Source organism: Topomyia yanbarensis, chromosome 2, assembly GCF_030247195.1.
Source record: "Topomyia yanbarensis strain Yona2022 chromosome 2, ASM3024719v1, whole genome shotgun sequence".
In the NCBI taxonomy this organism is placed as follows: Eukaryota; Metazoa; Arthropoda; class Insecta; order Diptera; family Culicidae; genus Topomyia; species Topomyia yanbarensis.
In genome coordinates, this window is record NC_080671.1 from 176,428,496 (window position 1) to 176,448,456 (window position 19,961).

A 19,961-nucleotide genomic window follows, 5' to 3' on the forward strand; every position below is an offset into this window, starting at 1 on the left:
ATCACTTGAACGAACCAGAGATGTGAGGAATGCGATGCAAGGACAAGGAATCGGGTAGATCTTTGTTCCAGCGACGTATAAAAATTGTGCGTTGTTCGTTCGTTCGTTTCTTCTGAACCGTATTACACGCTATCGTTTCACACACGTACACTTCCGAGCAATTGTTTGTGTTGTATATCTATCTATGCCTGTTCAGCTTTCCTTTCAGGCAGTCGGACGTAGAATTTTTCCATCGACCGTGTGCCAAACACAACGCTCAGAGCCCGGGATGGAGAGCGCAGCTTCCAGCTAAAGACTCAAGGTTGTCTCCAGGCCATATTTTATGATAATTCCTTCAAACTGGACGATGATTATTGCAAAAACACGCCAAACATATGGTTCGATTACGCGAAGACGCGACAAAGACCACGTTTCGAAAGCACGTTTTCAATGCTAATTTCGCACCGTGTTTGACGGATTGGAGTGCTTTATTAGACACTAAGCTGCAAAAAAACTGTTTGTCGATGACTAACGTCTCTCTTTCTGGCTGACTTGCGGTAGGACTCTCTCTACTCCTCTATGAGTGAGCCTTGCAACAAGGAGAAAAACTGACTATATTTTGCTAATATTTGGTGCCAAGCACGAAACTCACTGTTACTCTCGTCGAGTCTGCAGTACGACTAGCAGCCGTTGAGCATAAAATGTGCTGGAAACCGACAAAAGCTGCTTTACCACGCCAGCTACATCCACACTAACACACACAGCCGCGTCCCAAGCAAGCAGAAAGAAGCATGGGGTGTCGTATGGGTAAGGTACTGTACCTGTTTATTCACTCAAATTCTGAACTCACTCTCCCTCGCGTACCCACAGTTCTCATTCACACAGACGGCTCGCTAGTATAAGTTATGCTAGCATCAAACCAAGCGAGGGTAAACAAGAGTATCTACCAGACGGGTAATAAAAGCCGACCGTCATCGTAATAATCATCATATGAGTGCCATTGGCACTCAGTGAGATAAGTACAAACACACTCGTAATTGCCAGCAGTAAGTGCACATGTGCGCGCCTCCGTTTTTTTGTTTACACCGCAACCCAACCCAAGCAAAAGCACCCCCTAGTGAGAGGGAGAACCGGGATCTCGCGTCTAGCCACGAGAGAGCGCCATAACCAAAACACGCAGCAACACATCTACGCCTGTGTGTGTGTTTGAATCTGTCTTAGCTTGATACTGTGGAGTGAGTGCGTACGAATATTCTAGACACAAACACCACAGCACCGGGAGCCCCAAAGTTCAAAAACACTACGCGCGTTCTGCTTTGCTTTTTCCCCATGACTAAACAAAGAATGTATCGAGCGCACGAGGGAGACACACTCACCTCATCCACCCTCTCAACCACGTCCCCCACAATCTACACCATCTCCCCCTCTCCACACCAATAGTCTACACCGATCCGAACTTCCTTTCTTCTTGGATTGGGTTGGTTGGGGTTCTCTGCATTCTCGCCAGCACCGCGCCCGGAATCACCGTCATTGACTATACACTACCGCGTCCAGGCTGCGCTTGCCGAGCACGGATGGTGATCAACAGTCTACGATGCTGTTGTTTTTGTTGTTGCATTCGATGCTGCCGGCGGTCTACTGCTGCTGTTGCTGCTGCAGTTAGCGAATTCAACTGAAGCCTGTACCTAGGTGCATTGCGTTGCGGTGCGAAGCAAACAAAAGTGCACAACGGCGGGGTGTCACATTTTGTGTTTTACTAAGAAACATTTCGTAGGCACGGTCTTCATTATTTGTGGTCTTTCGTCTATTGTTTTATTAGAAGACCAATTATAAATAAAGAGTGCTTATCCAAATGGTCCTTAGTGACAAAGATTAACAAACAAAGTTATTTTCGGCACAGCATGTGATTATTACGTGGCTATCGAAAACCAGATTAGGGGCCGTACACAAATGACGTAGCTTTTTTCTGGCGATTTTCGACCCCTCCCTCCCCCCTCGTAGCATTTGGTCACAAAATTCTAACCTCCCCCTTGTAAATGACGTAGCATATCTCTAACCCCCCCCCCCCACGCAACGTGACCGGGAGATGAAAAAATTACATATGTTTTTCAATTCTTTTAAATATATGTCCTTACAAAATGTTTGACGACTTTTATCAACATTTTCATTATAACAGCAAATTGCCTACAAAAGAAGCCCATTTCATGACAAATATAGTGTGGATAGTTTTGTTTAGAATTTTACATGTCATAAAGCATGAAGAAAAGTTCGCAATCCTGCAGCTGCCAACGATTTTAGGAAGCATAAGCTCAACTAAATTACTAAATTTTCTTTGATTGAATCCGAAAGAAAATTTAATTCAGCTGCCAAAATAAGTCTACTAGTTAGCAATATTCGCTAACTAATGTGGAAATTTAAATCTATCCTTTTCTTTGCGAGCCTGCCATTCCGCGAACAGTAAAATTTACAAATGAAAAACCGTGTGAAAATCAACTTAGGAATGGAGGAACATTAAATTGTTTTCTCTAATTAATGGGTTTTGATGCCCGCCAAAAAATTTAAACTTAATGCTACGTCGCACAACTTCTGACCCTACCCTCCCCCTCGTCACACTTCGCCACAAATTTGGTGTACCCCCCCTACCCCCTAAAATGCTACGTCATTTATGCATGACCCCTTACAGTACATATTCCTTATATTGATCAAAATGACAAGCAACTATAAAAAGTCGTACAATTGTAGTGTTCACGGGTTGAAATTTTACCATTCAGACCTTTTAATTTCTAAAAACAAATGAGTGAAATACTTTCGAAAAATTTACTTTTCTTATGCGTTTTTTCATTGAAACACCCTGCATTTAGGTACCGTAAACCGGGATGACTTTGATCACTTGAAACTTTTTTGGTAGATTGCTTATTCAACCAGAATAGCTTATCGAATCAGTTATAATTGGAATGAGTTTTACTCCAAACTAATCAAATGCTGTTTTCTTATACCTTTTTAATTTTTTTTTTGATTTTCTGGCCAAAAGCTACAAAACAAACGACATTTAGCTTTACCTTATTTTATGAAGGCGCGTCTATTTTTTATAATACAAATAAATCATATTTTAGTAAAAGTAATAAATTACAAGCGAGTTTTTCTATAGCGTCGGATGTGCCAAATTCATTTTTAAGAGCTTACTAATTTTAAAAACTATTTTTTGTGAGACTAGTTCGCAACTATTTCGAATTATCGAATTATGTCAAGCTTAATTTCATAATCGTTTTTTCTTATATATAGTGGAACCCGGGGCTATTCGGACCTACCTAAGCAAATCGCCCTGTTAGGTGGATAATTGTGAAATTATCGTTTAACGGTCCTAATTGTTAGTTTGAAACCTGAGCTACATTTTGGTATCATAGAATACCACTCCATGGCGGCGCTAGGTAGCGATTTGCAAAACTCTACGTTTATCCATCGTTTTACAATGTAGGGGTTTCGGACTTCTCTATGTGGTAATTCAAACCCTCTTTTTTTAGTTTTTTTTACAATGGAATTATGTAAACCTATGAAATAATTATTAGAGAAACTCTTTAAGAAACAAAAAAAAAAATTGCGTTACAAAAACTTAATCTGGTTAGTCACAGTTATCTATTAGCGTATCATATATCTTGAGCGTTTTTTCAAAACGTCATATCTGCAAAGAGTTACTCTCTGTTTATACTTTCTCTTTCGATTTTTACGGCGTCACTATAACACTTTTCACTTATTTTACAGTACAGATCGAAAGACGGTGGTTTTTACTAGCATATTATGCAAAGAGTTGAGGGATAAATGTTAAAGTGACCGAATTATGAACAGAAGAGAAAGTAAACAAAGAGAGTAACTCATTGCAGATATGACGTTTTGAAAAAACGCTCAAGATATTCTCTTTGCTGTGGCGTATGCAATCGCCTGCGTAGTCGCAAGCCACTGAACGGTGATTGATGGAATTGGCGGCCCGAATAGTCCCGTACGCTCATTTCGCACAAAAGTGGTGAGCGTCTCGAAAATATTTGTGTTTTCACCAAAACAAAAAGATAGAGTCCATATACATAGAATAGGAGCCCTAAGCTTTCCAAAACACCAAAACACCCATCTGTCATTTTTTCACTTTTATTTGTTGCTTTAATCACGGTTTGACCATTATTGTGATTTTTGTTTGGAGAATGGCAAAGAAATGAAACACGTCGTATCTCCTTACAAAAAAAAACAAATAATTAGATTCAGCTGTTAACGTGAATGGTTTAGAATAGCGTTTCCACGGTGTACGACAGTCAGAAAGTCTTTCGATTTTCTGAGAAATCGAGGGGGTCTGAATTAATCCCACAAAATTTCAACGTGTTAAATGGATGAAACTCTTTGTTAATTGATAAATCACTGAAATAAAACGAATTAAACAGTTAAAAATGTTTTTAGATTCATTTTTTTAATTAGAATCGAATTCTACGAATTTTAGCGGCTCAAATTTTACAGTATATTGAAACACTACGAAAAATGCAGATTGACATTAATTTAACAATGAGCATCATTTCAGAATTAGTTTAAAAAACATTTGAATGACAAACATTGATGTCAAGAACTTAATGTAAGTGTTAGAAGAAGTTTTTAAAGTAACCCCAGAATGAGGACATGGACTTTCAACTGAAGGAAAGTTTTTAGTAGTAAGTGGGGAATTCCAGATAAGACGATCCAATCTTGTTCTTCGTAAATTAGTACATAGTTTCAAAATAACAAATGTGGAAAATGTATTGCGTCTAAAAATATGTAATGATTATATCTAAAAGAGATCAATATCAAACCCGGCTTACGTGCTAAATCATTACAGTTAAACCAAATGCTAAATCATTACAGTTATTGCCAGAATTTCGCGAAGGTCGTGGTCTATCTACGACAAAAAAACTCTCGAGTAAAAAAATGTTTATGATTTTAGATGAAAATTATGACCAGTATCACTGTAGACAATTTCGTTGTCAGTAACGAGACCCAATCCACAAAAACTTCATTATTATTCGTGGCATTTAAAACTGGACTCCATGAAAGTGCGATTTTTCTTATAAAAGTGCGCTTTTACATTGAATCGTTTTCATGTATGAGGCGCACTTATTCATCGTTGGATAATACATAAGTGCGTAATAGACACCAAGACGATTCAATGTAAAAGCGCAGTTCTATTGGCGTTTCCGCACTTTCAGTCGGACTTATTATGTGCGCAATGCGCTATATTTTCAATTTTTCATACTCTACTTCTACATCTTTAAGGTTCAACTGAGAAAGCCTCGAAAAGCGATCATCTTTGAGAACGAAAAAAGTAGTTCTTTCCACACTGTTGGCAAAATCTACAAAAAATCATTCAGTAGTACTCTATCAACGCCCCGAATACATTGACTGATTTTCGTCAAGATTGTGAGGATTTTTTCGTTTAACCTAAAACATTACCCTGCTTTTCTATACAAATATCAAATATGGAAATCCGAAACCAATAGTTGTGGATAAATTTTGTAGTACGAACACGAACATAAGAATATATTCATATACATTACATCTGTGGGCATTACGTCAACAGACTTCTCATATTAACATCAAAAGCCGAATTTCAAAACGGCGCCAAACATCGGTCTCTGGCACTTACTTACAACGACCATTCCAATAATACACATATTGATTGGGTTATTTCGAATTTCACTAAACCGGAAGTCGCCATTTTGAATTTCCAAACGGTGCCGAACATCGATCTCTAACACCTACCTGTCAAGACCATTCCAATAACATCCAGTTTGATTGAGTTATTAAGAATCGCAAGTCGCCATTTTGGATTTAATCTCTAGCACCTATTCGTGAAAATCATTCCAAAAATACTCACATTGATTGGGTTTTAGAGTGTTCCGCTTAACCGGAAGACGCCATCTTTGTTTTCAACATGGCGTGAGAAATCGACATCTAGCGTTTACTTGTCAAGCCCGTTCCAAAACTGCCCATATCGATTGGGTTTTAGAGAATTCCAGCAAACCGGAAGTCGCCATCGTGGTTTTCAAAATGGACTCAGACATCAATTTTGGCGTCTATTTGACAAGCCCGTTCCAAATATACCGCTACTGAAAATGTGCCGGTAAAAGGTATTTTCAAGATTCGCCTTCTCCGCGGACTTAGAAAAATAGTAAAACCGTATTAAATGCAAAATCCAGGCAAAAAAATGTTCACGAATTCTTAAGTTTTTTACCTCCAAAAGGATTTAGAATAATTAATTATGTAAATCGTGTCAAAAAACCGTGGATATTGCGAAAACCCGCTTTTTATAGTGTAATTCATTTCTTGTGGAAAATCTCATTTATTATGAGGAAACGTGTTATGTAATGATTCAAACCACGTCCAGCTTTTGGTTGATCCATATAAACTGAAGTTTAGCGCCAAGTTATTCGTAATTGGATACTCATTTTCTTGAAAATCTTGAAGAAACAATCATAGTAGAGTTGCATTTGCTGAAAAGAGTCTTATGTGCAACGTCGAAAAAATCTAAAGTCTTATAATTTTAAAAATGACGCATTATATTAAATGGCTTCTAAACAACATCAACACTTTAATTTTCATTTTTTTAACTAATTTCAGAGAGGAATACAAAGTATTTTATGAGATATTTCAAATATAAAATAATAATAAGTGAAAAAATTGGTCCAACTTAAAAAAGCGATTTGTTTCTAATAATTGCAGATTTCATAAGTTATATAACAAATAAATTATTTTGAAGTGATTGAAAAATATAGAGCTTTTATTCAAAACGACATATCTACAATGAGTGACTCTCTTTGTTTACTTTCTCTTCTGTTAATAAGATTTTCGAAAAAACGCTCAAGAAATGTTGAATTTTATAAACTTCAAAAGTTCAAAAACTAATAACTTGAAAAGTATCATATTTAACCAAAAAAAAATCGTGTCATTTTTTTGGCTTAATAAAGCAATAGAAAATTTAGAAGTTAAAATTTGTGTTGCATATTTTACGTGGAATGATTCTGCAATATTGACATAATTGTTCTATCAAAAAACTTATTTGTTCTCAAATAGGGGACTTGTTTAACGTCTTTGAATCTTAAACGTCGTTTTTTTTGGTTTCAATGTGTATCACTCAGGATCTTTTTAATAAAACCATAGAAATCTACATTTATTTTTCATAATTTAACTACAATTTAAAGTCTTTGTTTACCTGAAAAATGGCAGCACTGCTGGATCGCCTGGACGTGTCCATGTTCGTCCATCTTTTTTTTTTAATTTTACAGTGACAAAGTGTGATATAAATAAGAATTAACACCACACCAGATCTTTTGTTCTGTTGAATTACGTGTTGGGTTGTGAAATTATCGCGAGACTAGTGAAATTCTGCATAGAGATTGTATCGCAATTTATACCTACTAAAGAATTTCGAGTAGTACGCGCGGGATTCAAGTAGCTACTACAAAGTTTATCCGTTCTTTCGGCTTAGTGTCTGCAGCGGCATCTGAATTTGGCTGACTGAACCATCTCTTTGGTTGATCGATGATAGAGAAGATGTTCGCCGAAATGTCATCGATTAATTGATTAAGAGCCGGATGTTGGTGAGATCATTTTCTGTTATTTTTCGACGCATAATATGATTTATCGTAAAATTTTGCTTAACCAAAATGCATGCCAATGTTATTTTTCATCCTGGAAGTTTGAATATATTGAACATATCCAACTGTTACGTAAATGTTTTAGTGTGGGGCTTACTATACATGAAAGAAACATGGTTTTCTCTCATATATAGTCGAATAACTTTCTATATTCTGAATACACGGAGAATTCATGTCTTCAATAAAATTAGTTATGGGATGTTATTTTTTTCATTTTGATATAGATGCCTTAGGATTCTTAGGGTCTTTCGGTTCTTTTTTCAGGTTAGAAAAAATTCTAACCTTATGTGCGGGGGTTGGGAATCGAACCCAGGTGTACGCAGATCCTGTCGACTTACCAATATACTTTTCCCGCCTCATTCAATAGAGTTTTTTGAAATAGCATTTTCGAAAACATGGCTGACACCTGAGTAAAGCCATGTCAAGTGATCCTCGAATTTTTCGCAAAATCACCGATCTTCATGAGGTATATTTTATTGGATAGGGATTATGGTGAATAGCTTTTGGTATAAATATTTCGTTAAAACACCTTTTATTCTTTAAGATATTAACCCTTAAACTTTATTGCATGATAAAATTGTAAATTTTATATCTCAAAAACTACAAAAGGTAATTTAATGAATTTTTGCACACTTATGGAATGATATTTGCACTATCTCATGAAAATATTTTTACTGCATAATTTTGTGAATAACGGTACTCTGCATCTATTTAAATATTTCAATTGCATTTTTTCTTGTGTCCTTCACGCTAAAATTTTTCAAAATGTTTCACCTTCAATAATCTGTATTGATCATTTTTCATTTTTGTTCCTATCGAGAGTTATGGAGGATTTTATAACAGTGCGCTCTTTCAACGCACGGCCCACTTTGATGCAGCCCGCGAGAACGTACATATTGGCAACGTCGCACGTCGCAACGTCGGAATGCGCATCGCGTTGGAAGTGCGCATCGCATGACAAAAAGAAACCACATCTCTTGATTAGTGCAAAAGGGTAATCTTTTCTATACGGATTATCGAAGATGACTTTTTTCCAGATATTTTGAGATGCTTTAAAAATGTTTGACCGAAGTAAACAACAAAAATTATAGTTGCTTAATATATTTTATTAATATAATTTAACGTTTCTAACAATTAACATCATCAAAAACACTTTTGTTAGTCAAAGTACATCTACGTTATATCCAAATTCATTTTTTAGTCTACAACATTAATATAGGAAAATGAAAAATCTTATGACAACAGCATTTTATTTCACGTTTTTATTTTCACCGAGTAATATTACTTTTAAACAACGATGTGTCTTTTGAAAAAAGTGTACTTAGAATCTTTACTTGTTCAATCGCATCGATGTTCAGGTTTTCTTTTATCGCTATTGCTTCTGTTAATTCTGTTAATTTGTGGTTCTCCAAGTTCTGGTTAGATATTATTTATTTTATCGAATTTCAGTTAATCATCAACGATCTTTATTTATAAATCATCGTTACAGTTTTCCGCATGAACCTGTTGAGTCAACGAATATTCCTTTTTCATTACTTTGGCAAACACTATAAGATGAAAAAATTTCCTATATTCTAAACGCGTAATTGAGGAACCCACTACTATAAACATAGGATGAAAAATTGAAAATTTAACGAAAATTGTGTTTTGTTCATGGGCATATTTATTTTCGTAGTATTTTTTGCACCCATAAAGACATATGCCACACATGTGTTGAACAATATAATTTTTAAATTTATCACAACACATTTATGATTTTTTTAACGGAATAAATCATTCGTGTGATCGACCCATATTTATAACATCAAACAATCGAATGCTTTTTTGCGCAAAGTTTGTCTATTTTGAGATAATCTAGCATTTTGTCGAGTTCTTGCTATATGGGAAACACTCGAGTGCGATCGAAACAAAAACAAACGTCAAAACGTTTTTTCACTCGCACTGATGCAAATTAAATGGGCGCGTAATGTACCGCAAGTCCCGATGGCGCATGGCTGAGTTGTAATGTGGATTTAAGAAAAGATTCGCAATAAACCATGCTACCTCTCAGACAAATGAACTGACAATCAAATGTGGTGAAGTATGTCATTTTGCAAAAAAATATGTCAACGCAGGTTAAAACATGCCCACTGCTCAACTTTGCTCATCGGCTGCCAATATCCAAGCGCGCTTGTCCGAGGTATTGAGTGACAGAAAGTTAAATAACTCCTGCATAAAACATTCACCTTCAATAATCCATAAAGAAAAGCTTGGCTTTTTGCTTTAATCTCATAGATGCCAATTTTTCACATGAGATACGCTCCTTCAAAGTGATGCGCATTAAGACGTTGCAACGTGCGGCGTTGCCAATATGTAAGTTCTCGCGGGCTGCATCAAAGTGGGCCGTGCGTTGAGAGAGCGCATTGTTACAAAATCCTCCATAACTCTCGATAGGAGCAAAAATGATCAATACAGATTATTGAAGGTGAAAGATTGCCGCATAATTTGACATACATTTTGAAATTTTTTAGCGTGAAGAACACAAGAAAAAATATAATTGAAATTTTTAAATAGATGCAGAGTACCGTTATTCACATAATTATACAGCAAAAACATTTGTATGATATAGTGCCAATATCATTCCATAAGTGTGCAAAAAATCATTGAATTGTTTTCAGTGGTTTTTGAGATATAAAATTTACAATTTTATCATGCAATAAAGTTTAAGGGTTAATATCTTAAAAAATAATAGGTGTTTAACGAAATATTTATACCAAAAGCTATTCACCATAATCTCTATTCAATAAAATATACCTCATGAAGATCGGTGATTTTGCGAAAAATTCGAGGATCACTTGGCTTTACTCACCTTTAAATCTTGAACTAAATTTGTTTGAAGAATGAATACTTTATATATTACTTCTAGGAGGATTACCCACCAAAATTATTTTATTAGAAGAGGTGCTGCTTTACGTTGTAGTATTCTTCAAAGATACTAAACATCCAAAGTTGACAGTTTCGAAATAATGTGATCAAGATCGAAAAAAATGTTTTCGCGCGTTCATTTTACTTTTCTTAGCTATAAAATCTCGCAGCTCCAGAACGAGTCTTCTTATACAAAAGGTTATTACACCATTCAGTTCATAACTGAAACATACATCATTAATTCACTAACTTGAAATATTTTGAAATCCTTATTATTTTCAATTTCCTGCCTAGAGCTAGGCATTATCATTTATATAATTAGCCTAGGCTAATTATATAAATGATAATACAACAAAAATCGAATGCTCATAAAAACCCGATCCTGACCTGCTAGAGACTATCGGAAAACGTCAATTTTCTTCATTTTCTGCTTTCCAAAATATTGTCGTTGTTAATAACATTGAGATTTGTCTCAACTCTACGCATTCTAAAAAAAAACAATCTAGCAAATATTGAAATACATGCAATTTTTCGACCAGCAAGTTTTTGTTTATAGGCAATCAGCTTAATCAATCTTCGCTTCCCATTCGAAATAATGTCCCTAATCCATGTTTCGGAAGATCTCTTCAAAAAAGAGCTCATGGCAACTATGGAACCTCGGCTAAGAGATCAGTTACAAGATCTAATGTCCACAATTTGGCAAAAGTCCCCATCCATGATGTCTAAAACTACAGGTTCTCAATGTAGTGATCAGAAAATACACTTCCCAAATGATCATTATGTAATATTTAATTAAATTAGTCAGCATCAATTAATTTGATTTTTTTTTTCAATCCAACTAATTTTGGTTTAGGGGAAGAATTCCCAGAGATTGTCTCTTACAAAAACTACCTGGTCTTAAACGTTTTTATGTGAAGCAAGGAAAAACGCATTTCAGAACCCATGACACAGTATTCATTTCCAATGCAGAATAAATTCTCGCTTGTATTTTAACGGTCAAACATCATTGAGCTGCCTTTTACAGATACCACTTTTCATTATCAAAACCCATAGAATGGGAAATTAGTTCACGGAAGCCTAGCAGTACGCAAATATAACGGACATAATTGGCGTGTGCTATTAAAAACAGCCAGCAATGCACGTTCGATCCAATTAAGTTGATGGTGTTAGGCTTCACGAGCTGAGGAACAATTATCTCTCGGTTATCACGAATTTACTTCTGCATGCACGTTTCTCGTCTCACCCATGTAAGTTCGTGCAATGTTGCTTCCTCCATCTTTTGACTATATAAAACATTGCAACGATCTAGCATTTATCCATTGCAGCTGATCCAGCAACAACCATCGAAATAAGTGAACAAAATGAAGTTGACAGTAGTAACAATTGTCGTCGCAATGTGCGCTGCTTTCGTACATGGTGTTCCATATGGTAAGCACATTTTCTTTCCCAATAAACATTATATTCTAAAGCAACATTCCATTGTAGACACCGTCTGTAGCGGAGTGAACGAGATCTTCCAGACCTGTGGGTCAGCTTGTCCGGCCACTTGCGATTCCTACCGGTATCAGGGATCCCGCTGGTGCGGCGTTTCCTGTCAACGGGGATGCTTCTGTCGGTCAGGCTACGTTCGGAATGCTATTGGTGCTTGCGTTGAACCGATCCAGTGTACGGGGCCGAGGAATTATCTGCAACCGTACGGCTACAACTATGGACCAGCCCCATTCGGTTCTTACGGATATGGTAATGTTTTACCAGAGGTAGTTGCGACCAACAATGTTGTGGGTGTGATTTAAACTTAGTAGGTGAATGAATAAAGTTAATCGATAGCTGAAGTGGTAATCGAACTTTCTTGTTTAAATTAAACATGGGAAAAATCCGTCCAAAAATTCATAAAAAATGACGTTTTCGTGAATTGAACAATTTACGAAAACTGAGGCCAAATTTCTGAAATTATGAATAATAAATCTCGTATTCATGAAACAATGTGTGTTTCTTGGTGTGTTTCCAAAAAACTAGTTCGCTCTGAAAATATATATGGCGTTACTTTCGAATGTTTTTTTTGGGTTACTGTGATTGTTCGTTGGGCATGTTTAGTGTTTGTAGTAATTCTTGTTCAATATTTGGTGATACAGTGGTTTTTATAACCTATATCAACTAAAAGAACCGACGGTTAAACGATGTTCATGATTTCAGGATCTTTGTCACGATTTTCGTAATTGGTACCGTTATCGTGATATTTTATTTTTGAGCTTGCTTTTGATAGGTGGAATAATGAAACTCATGTTCCTGATATCAGAAGTTTTTTCATGTGTTTCGTATTCTGACCCCAACTTGCTGTAAGTTAGACGTGAAATCCAAGCAGACAACAAATTTGCACCAGTTAGCCACAAAATCCAAACAGGTCATACAACTTATGTGAATGCTTAAAACAACTGTCTGGTCCCGAATGTGGTTCGGGTAGCCAAACGAAGAATCTCTGGCTCGCTGACGAGATACTGAATAAGAATTGATGATTTTTCACGAGCACAAATGGTGAGTCGTGACTATTGTACTAGGAATCATGAACCAGTTCGCGAATACATGAATATTTTTATTTTGTGAACTGCTTCACGGTCATGGACAGGGTACTGTAAATCATGAACCAGTTCACGTATCCATTAGGGCGTCAGTTATTTTTCAATTTTGTCCATCGCCGATCAAAAAATGAATTCTTGAATGAAAAGTTTTGGGCAAAATTCACCGAAACCATATTAACACATTGAGGTTTTATATAGGAAATATATGCATTTTTTCATAGATTTTATATGAAATATTTCAGAGCATACGAAAAATTTTGAAACTTCGTGAAGCTCGAACACATAATGTAAAGTTTCGAAAGAATAGTTTTAGGATTATATAAAGAAAGTTTTTGAAAATGTTATATTATATAAATGATCAGGTTCCAAGTTTTTCCGCGAAAAAAAAATGTTTTTATTTTTTTTTATGCTCATACAATTTTTTAGAACTTTTCATTATGTGCTCGAACTGCACCAAGTTCCAAAATTGTTCGATTACTTTGAAAAAAATATGAATTTTCATATAAAATGTATGGAAAAATACACGTATTTCCCATATAAAACTTCGATCGATTTAGGGCACGTGATAATTTGGTTTAAATTCGTTCAAATTTTGCCCTAATTTTATACTAGATATATTAGAATTCATCTTTTGGTCAGCGCTTGACAAAATTCCAACATTGAGAAAATAGCTGCCACCCTAGTATCTATGAATAATGGTTCATGATATTGCGAACTATTTCACGAGCACGAATGGTGAGTTGTGACGAACATACTAGGAATCATGAACCAGTTCATGAACACATGAATAATATTCTATGATTTTGTAAACTATTTAACTAGAACGAATGGTGAGTTGTGACTCATGAAACAGTTCACGTATTCATGAATATTTTTCATGATTTTGTGGACTATTTCACGAGTACGGATATTATGACTAATATACTGGCAATCACGAAATATTTCACGAGGATTGAAAAGATTAATGTATAAAATGCCGAGTTTCGTGAAATAGGTCATGAGAAAATATCCTGTTTTGATTTGGTTAACCGATTCAAAACTACGAAAACCAGATCATAAGCAAGATGTAATAAATCATGAATCAGATCACGTTGTATAGTCGGAGAATCAAATTATGAATCAAATTACGAGTCGGCCTTTGGTTTAATGAATAAAGTTCACAAAGTTGTAAACTAGTTCACGTACAGAGAATCGCTTTAGTAATAACACGGCGGAAACCGTGACTGAAGTTCACAAAACTACTAATAAAAGCGTTGTGCAGGCATTGCTGAGCGAAAATGGAACATTATTATAATACACATGATTTTTGTTCCTAGTTCTGTTTTCGTAGCGTAAAAACGTAATTGTTCCAGAGTTCATGGCACTTTATTTACGATTTTGGGAACATTTTTTTCCATGTAGATGCATTCGACTTTTCTACGTTTCTTCATCTATGGGAACTGAACGATGAATCATTCGCACTGTCTAAAATAAGCTGAAGGGTAGCTATTTACACGTATATCTGATATATCAGATTGTATGATTTACAATAATCGCAGGCATAATGCTCAGTATGCTAAACAATAGCCATGTGATAACAAGTCAAGGTCCTGACTAGAATTCTACAATTGTGCTTGAAAAAGTGCAATAAACTTTTTTACATATTCGGAATTCTCCCTATTATTTTGATGGGAAGTGAGCGCATTTTACAGTAAAATATGGGATTTTTCGGTTTTCATGAAGCCATTTTCCGAAACTCGAACTTTTTTCTATATGTTTTGGTTCATCGAGTAACAAGTATAAGCTTAACAAATCTTATTGAATTTCCTGTGACAGGCAATTTTATCAAGAGTTGTCATGTTCGCCGTGGCGCTCTTCGACGTGGAAATGGTTGGACGTCTATTCTTGGAACGTTCGTATGTGCGGCTCTGCGTGACTGAAAATATTTTTTTTCGTGCACAATGAACGGAAAAATAGATCTTAACATTACACAAAAGATCCATTGTTGCATTGCTTTAAAAATCATGAAACAAAATAACTTTCGCCCTCCTTAATAGCATTGGAGATCCCAAAACGATATATACTCATATATGTCATAATGAATTTAATGCTTACAAAACCATTAATTACTAAATTTAACGAAAAAAATCCGAAATATTTTTTTTTATGTTGATTTTTATATGGAAAAGTTAAAAAATCATGAAAAAGTCGACTTACCTTTTCCATAGGGCTCCAAAGTGTCACGCATCGAACCATCTTACCTTTAATATGCACAGTTTGTATATTGAAAATAGTTTCCACTCGTCCGTTTTGGTTCGCACCTTTTTCCCTTATACGTAGATGAAGTTAGCGTAAAAAATTAAAAATCTTCGATAACATTGAAACGAATGAGTATTTTCACCTAAAATCTTCAACAATATTATGTGGTTTTACTACCGCAATAATTGTCTGGAACATCGTTTGCACGAAAAGTCACAGTGGAAAAAGTTATATTTAAAAAAAAAAATTAAATTTAGGTGGGTGCCATAGAAAACGCTTCATAAATCGATAACCTTTAGTCCTAGAAGTTCAAGTCTTTCAGAATAATTCTTCATTATTTGCATTTCTAAAACTTTGTCGAAGACACCAACTTTCTATCTCGTCAGTTAACATTTCTAGTTCAATCATAGTAAGTCATGTCTAATTTTAAGTTTTATCAGGTTGTGGGGAATATTGATACGAACAATTCCTGCAAAGACACCCTGCGAATATATTCGATGGTTTGGCCTCTAGTGAACCAAGCTCACGTTTTGGGGTTTCCGACCACTGTGGTACCGAGCTGCGTCCGTTTATATACCGCCGATAATAAACTGTACTTTTTCATAGAGTAATCCGTTAGTGTAGGAGTCGCTGAAGATGCTAGGTTTGAGCCCCAGCCAGGACAGTGTATTTTTTCCTCGGAATCACTTGCTACGGTTTTTACTACGGACAAGCATTCTTTGCGAAATCAAATATACAACAGTTTGGATATTGCACACTTTCTTTAGTACTGTTTCGGTTTCGCATTCGTCTAGTCATGCCTCAGAGTACACATCGATGTTTTTCTTGTTAATCCGTCAACGAACCGGTGTCAGTAATCACTATTTTTGCTTTTATCAAACGCTCCATTCACGTTTCTTGCATATCTTACGGGTGTTCCGTCCTCCCTGATGACCTTATAAGCAAAGGCCTTCTCCGCGAATACGTCTGAATACTCTTTGTCCCACAACAGGTTGAGAGAATATGTTTGGGTCTACGTGCCTGGTTCACAAATCGGCTAATTTATTTTATCGCGGTATCGAAAATCAAATCAAACTAAAACATGTACTTTTCCATCGGCGGAAGATCCTGTGTTGAGTCTAAAATGTCGGATAGCACAATAGCATAGATCCGTTAACCAATGTTTCGTGTGAGATCATTAAAACATTAATTGAATCCGGTGGCCATGAATCGTTGCACAGTGGACAAAAAATATTAAAAACGCAACTTAACTCAACAGCTTTGCGGTTATCCAAAATGAATGCTCCTTATGTAAAAGTGCCTGAAGAATTGATTGCAAGTATTCCAAATGACCGTAAGAAACGCTATCTTGTTCGTTTTGCCCCAACTCTCCTTTTTGTTTGTGTTTATCCTCTACACCGGCTATAGATGTTAGAAGAAAACTGAAAGCGGTAGACCAAACTATTTCTTGTGCTTTAAGGAGAAAATTGTTTAAACAATCTTTGCGTGTTAAGAGCACTAAACCTATAACTAAATTAGGTACGGAATTTGCGTTTCGACTTCGTTTCTTCAGAATCCGTCACTAACTTAGTGACAGGACAAAGCTAGCACCGGATTGACGCTAGCTCCAAAAAACGGAGGCGCAATTTGTGTTCCTGAGAAAACCCCGAGTCAAGTGTGATGTCCCGCAAGCTAAGTCAAACCAAACATTTCGTTTACATTAGTTCTCATCAGTTTAAAATGAGCTCCTTTTCTTGCGGGACATCACGCTAAACTTAGTCCTGTCACTAAGTTAGTGTCGGATTTTGATGAGACGTAGTCGAAACGCAAATTCTATAACTTATTTGGTAGACCAAAGTTAGTGTTTCTTAAGTTAAAAAATCAAGGATGTATGTAAGTTATGTAAAAAGGTCCAAGGAATCGATTGCAGATAGTTGGAATGACCGCACGAAACATGTGAATCCGCTTTACCTCAATTGTTTCCATAACTCAAGTAGGCAGTTAAACCTGCCTATTCATTTCCGGAACAGTCTGAATATTTCTTATGGAAAAAGCCCAGGAACTCGATTGTGGATAATGAGAATGACCGTCGTAATAATCGAAAGAGAAAGTAAACAAAGAGAATCTCTCATTGTTACTTACGTCCCATTCTAAATTTTCTCCAGATTTATCTAATCTAACGAAGTCACTTTTGATTTAAATTCGAGATACTAGTGAAAATAGCTTCGATTTAAAATCACAGATTGCTTAAATATTAGTCTTAGATCCTGAGACAAGTTTCTGGTACTCTCCGGGAACTAAGACTGAATATTGAACTTATGAATTTCAATATAAAGCTCAGAAAGGTTCATTCCGAATTTTGGGTACAGTTTAAAATACTTCTAACAGTGCCGGAGAGCGGCCTAATCATAATTGATCAATTTTAGACAATTCACTACTAGAGAATCCCTATGTTGTAGTAAGCTTTTTGTAGAAATTAAAATTTATGATGCGCGATGAAATTTAACCAGTGGAAGGATCATGCTAGAAATTTAGTTCACGGAGCACACACGGACAGTACTCTAAGTAGCAAAGACAAGATTTAGCAAACGAAACTGGTGGTTGGAAATCATTGACTTAGTTCGAGAAAGGTATAGATACGTTTTCAGCGACCAAATTGTCATCTGTTCAAGTCCAGATATCATAGATGTACAGATTTTACACTAAAAAGCCGTGGTTCGCTGAAAATGGAGCGCAAACTACAACAGGCAGTAGGATTGCTATCCAATTTTAGATAAAGTGCCCAGGATAAGGTCAACTTTAGCAGTATAATTAAGAGGATTCGACTCATCTCACCGGAAGCGATGTTTTGTTTCATAGCAGGATCTATGATAGAAACATCCAATTACCACACCAAAAACACGGCACATGGCTGGACCGTCAGCAGAATTGGAACCCATTAATTCCAGAGCTTAATGCAAATAGGGTTCAAACACCTTTCGCGCACTCGCGTCCACTGCGTACTCTCCTCACTCTATCTCTCCCTCTCACGATACACGAGCCTGCTCCTAGTAATTCCATGGATCCCCCCACCAGCCCCGGTAATTTCATTTTTTTTGTTTGTTTCGTTTAGTATTTAACCGAACCAAATTTCGTTAATAGACCACTCTCCATTTACGTATAGTTTCGACCTTTTTTTTGTTCCCCGACGAAACGATTCACGTCCATTCACCTCCTCTGCTTTTTGCGCCTCAGCGAATTCCCAACAGATCGTTGATTTCAGTTTCAGCCGGCATGGGCAGTCGCGTTTCCAGAACGCGCTTCAAGTGTAATCATCATCTCTTGGTGTGGTTGCCGCAGCACGAGGCTGGACGGACGATTTGCCGGTCTGGTTTTTCCCCTTTACAGGTATACGCATAGTAGTACCCACCGCGTATAGGTATAGGTGGATATTCTATAAAGCTCACTCGAAACCACGGCGGCAGGTTGGTTGCTGCTGAACGTTGAACCGGACAACCAGAACAGCAAAGTAACTTTTTTTTTCTCTCTGATGGTCAATTTTGTTCTTGCCATTTTCCTTCATCTGCCCGTTTGTTATTGTCGGAATGGACCTTTACTGATCGATTGGATCAGATCAGATCTATACATCAGCAAGGGAATTAACGGCCGCTCGGAAGGGTCCTTCCTTGGAAAGCTCTTTGTCTTCGGTTGGTTGTTATTTTTAGGGCTTTGCTTTCAATCAGGTCATGTTGAAAATTGTTCACGGTCGGGTATTGTGAATTTTCAATTGAAATTTAAGATAGATTTGTGTTTTCATCATTCGCAGTATTGTTGACCATTCCTAGATAACATATTAAGCCTTTTCTTTAGTATTTGGAATGTGTGTTTGCTCTTTCAAATGAAGAATCAATTCTTTAAATATTGAGGTCCGATACTATGTAGGTAATACATTTAAAATATTTATACTACAATTGTTTTCCGAACCAATTTTTTTGAACCACCGTTCAATAAGCTTGTAAAATGAAATAGATTAACCAGCTACTTGATTCTTTTTCTGGTCTCGTAAATTTTATTTATTTATTTCTGTTTGTTCTATAAATGGAAATGGCATTTTTACTTATAAATTCAACCAAAAGTTTATGACAATTTGTGCATCCGTTAGTTCAACGGCACGATGTATTCCCCAACACACAAGGATTAAGGTTCAACTGAGAAAGTATCGTAAAGCCACCATCTTTGAAAACGAAAGAAGAGGTTTATTTACGCAGCTGGTAAAATCTTAATACTGTAGTAATGCATCAATATTTCAAATACGACGATTGATGTTCATGAAGATTCAGTGAGGAGTAGCGAAAAGCTGCACTTTTCGTTTTCAAAGATATGGTTGCTTTACGATACTTTCTCAGTTAAATTTTAAAAGAATAAATAGTTCCAGTTATCCTGTTTTCCAATACTAAAAAACAATCGACGTTTCAATTTATTCATCATCAATTAAATTTTACAATACTTTCATTTTTCAATACTTCAAATTTTTTATGTCCCTATTCCACGATTTTTCAATTCCTCGTTTTTTAGAGATTCAATATTTCGAACTTTTCAATTTTACGATTGTTCAATTTCTTTTAAATGTTTTAATTCTTCA

The 19,961-nt window shown here is 36.1% G+C and overlaps 2 protein-coding genes across 8 annotated transcripts in view; both read right to left on the bottom strand.

Annotated features, from left to right (window-relative positions):
• Positions 1-705, bottom strand: part of LOC131682207 (brain tumor protein) — a 30,641-nt gene extending 29,936 nt beyond the window's left edge. Inside the window, exon 1 of one of the 6 annotated variants that reach the window (XM_058963530.1) lies at positions 632-705. The gene's annotated coding sequence lies outside the window, so the exon portion shown is untranslated. The other 5 variants (XM_058963528.1, XM_058963529.1, XM_058963533.1 and 2 more) reach the window with 5 other exon arrangements.
• Positions 1-19,961, bottom strand: part of LOC131682206 (protein disks lost) — a 763,875-nt gene that overhangs the window by 432,971 nt on the left and 310,943 nt on the right. The gene's annotated exons all lie outside the window — the stretch shown is intronic.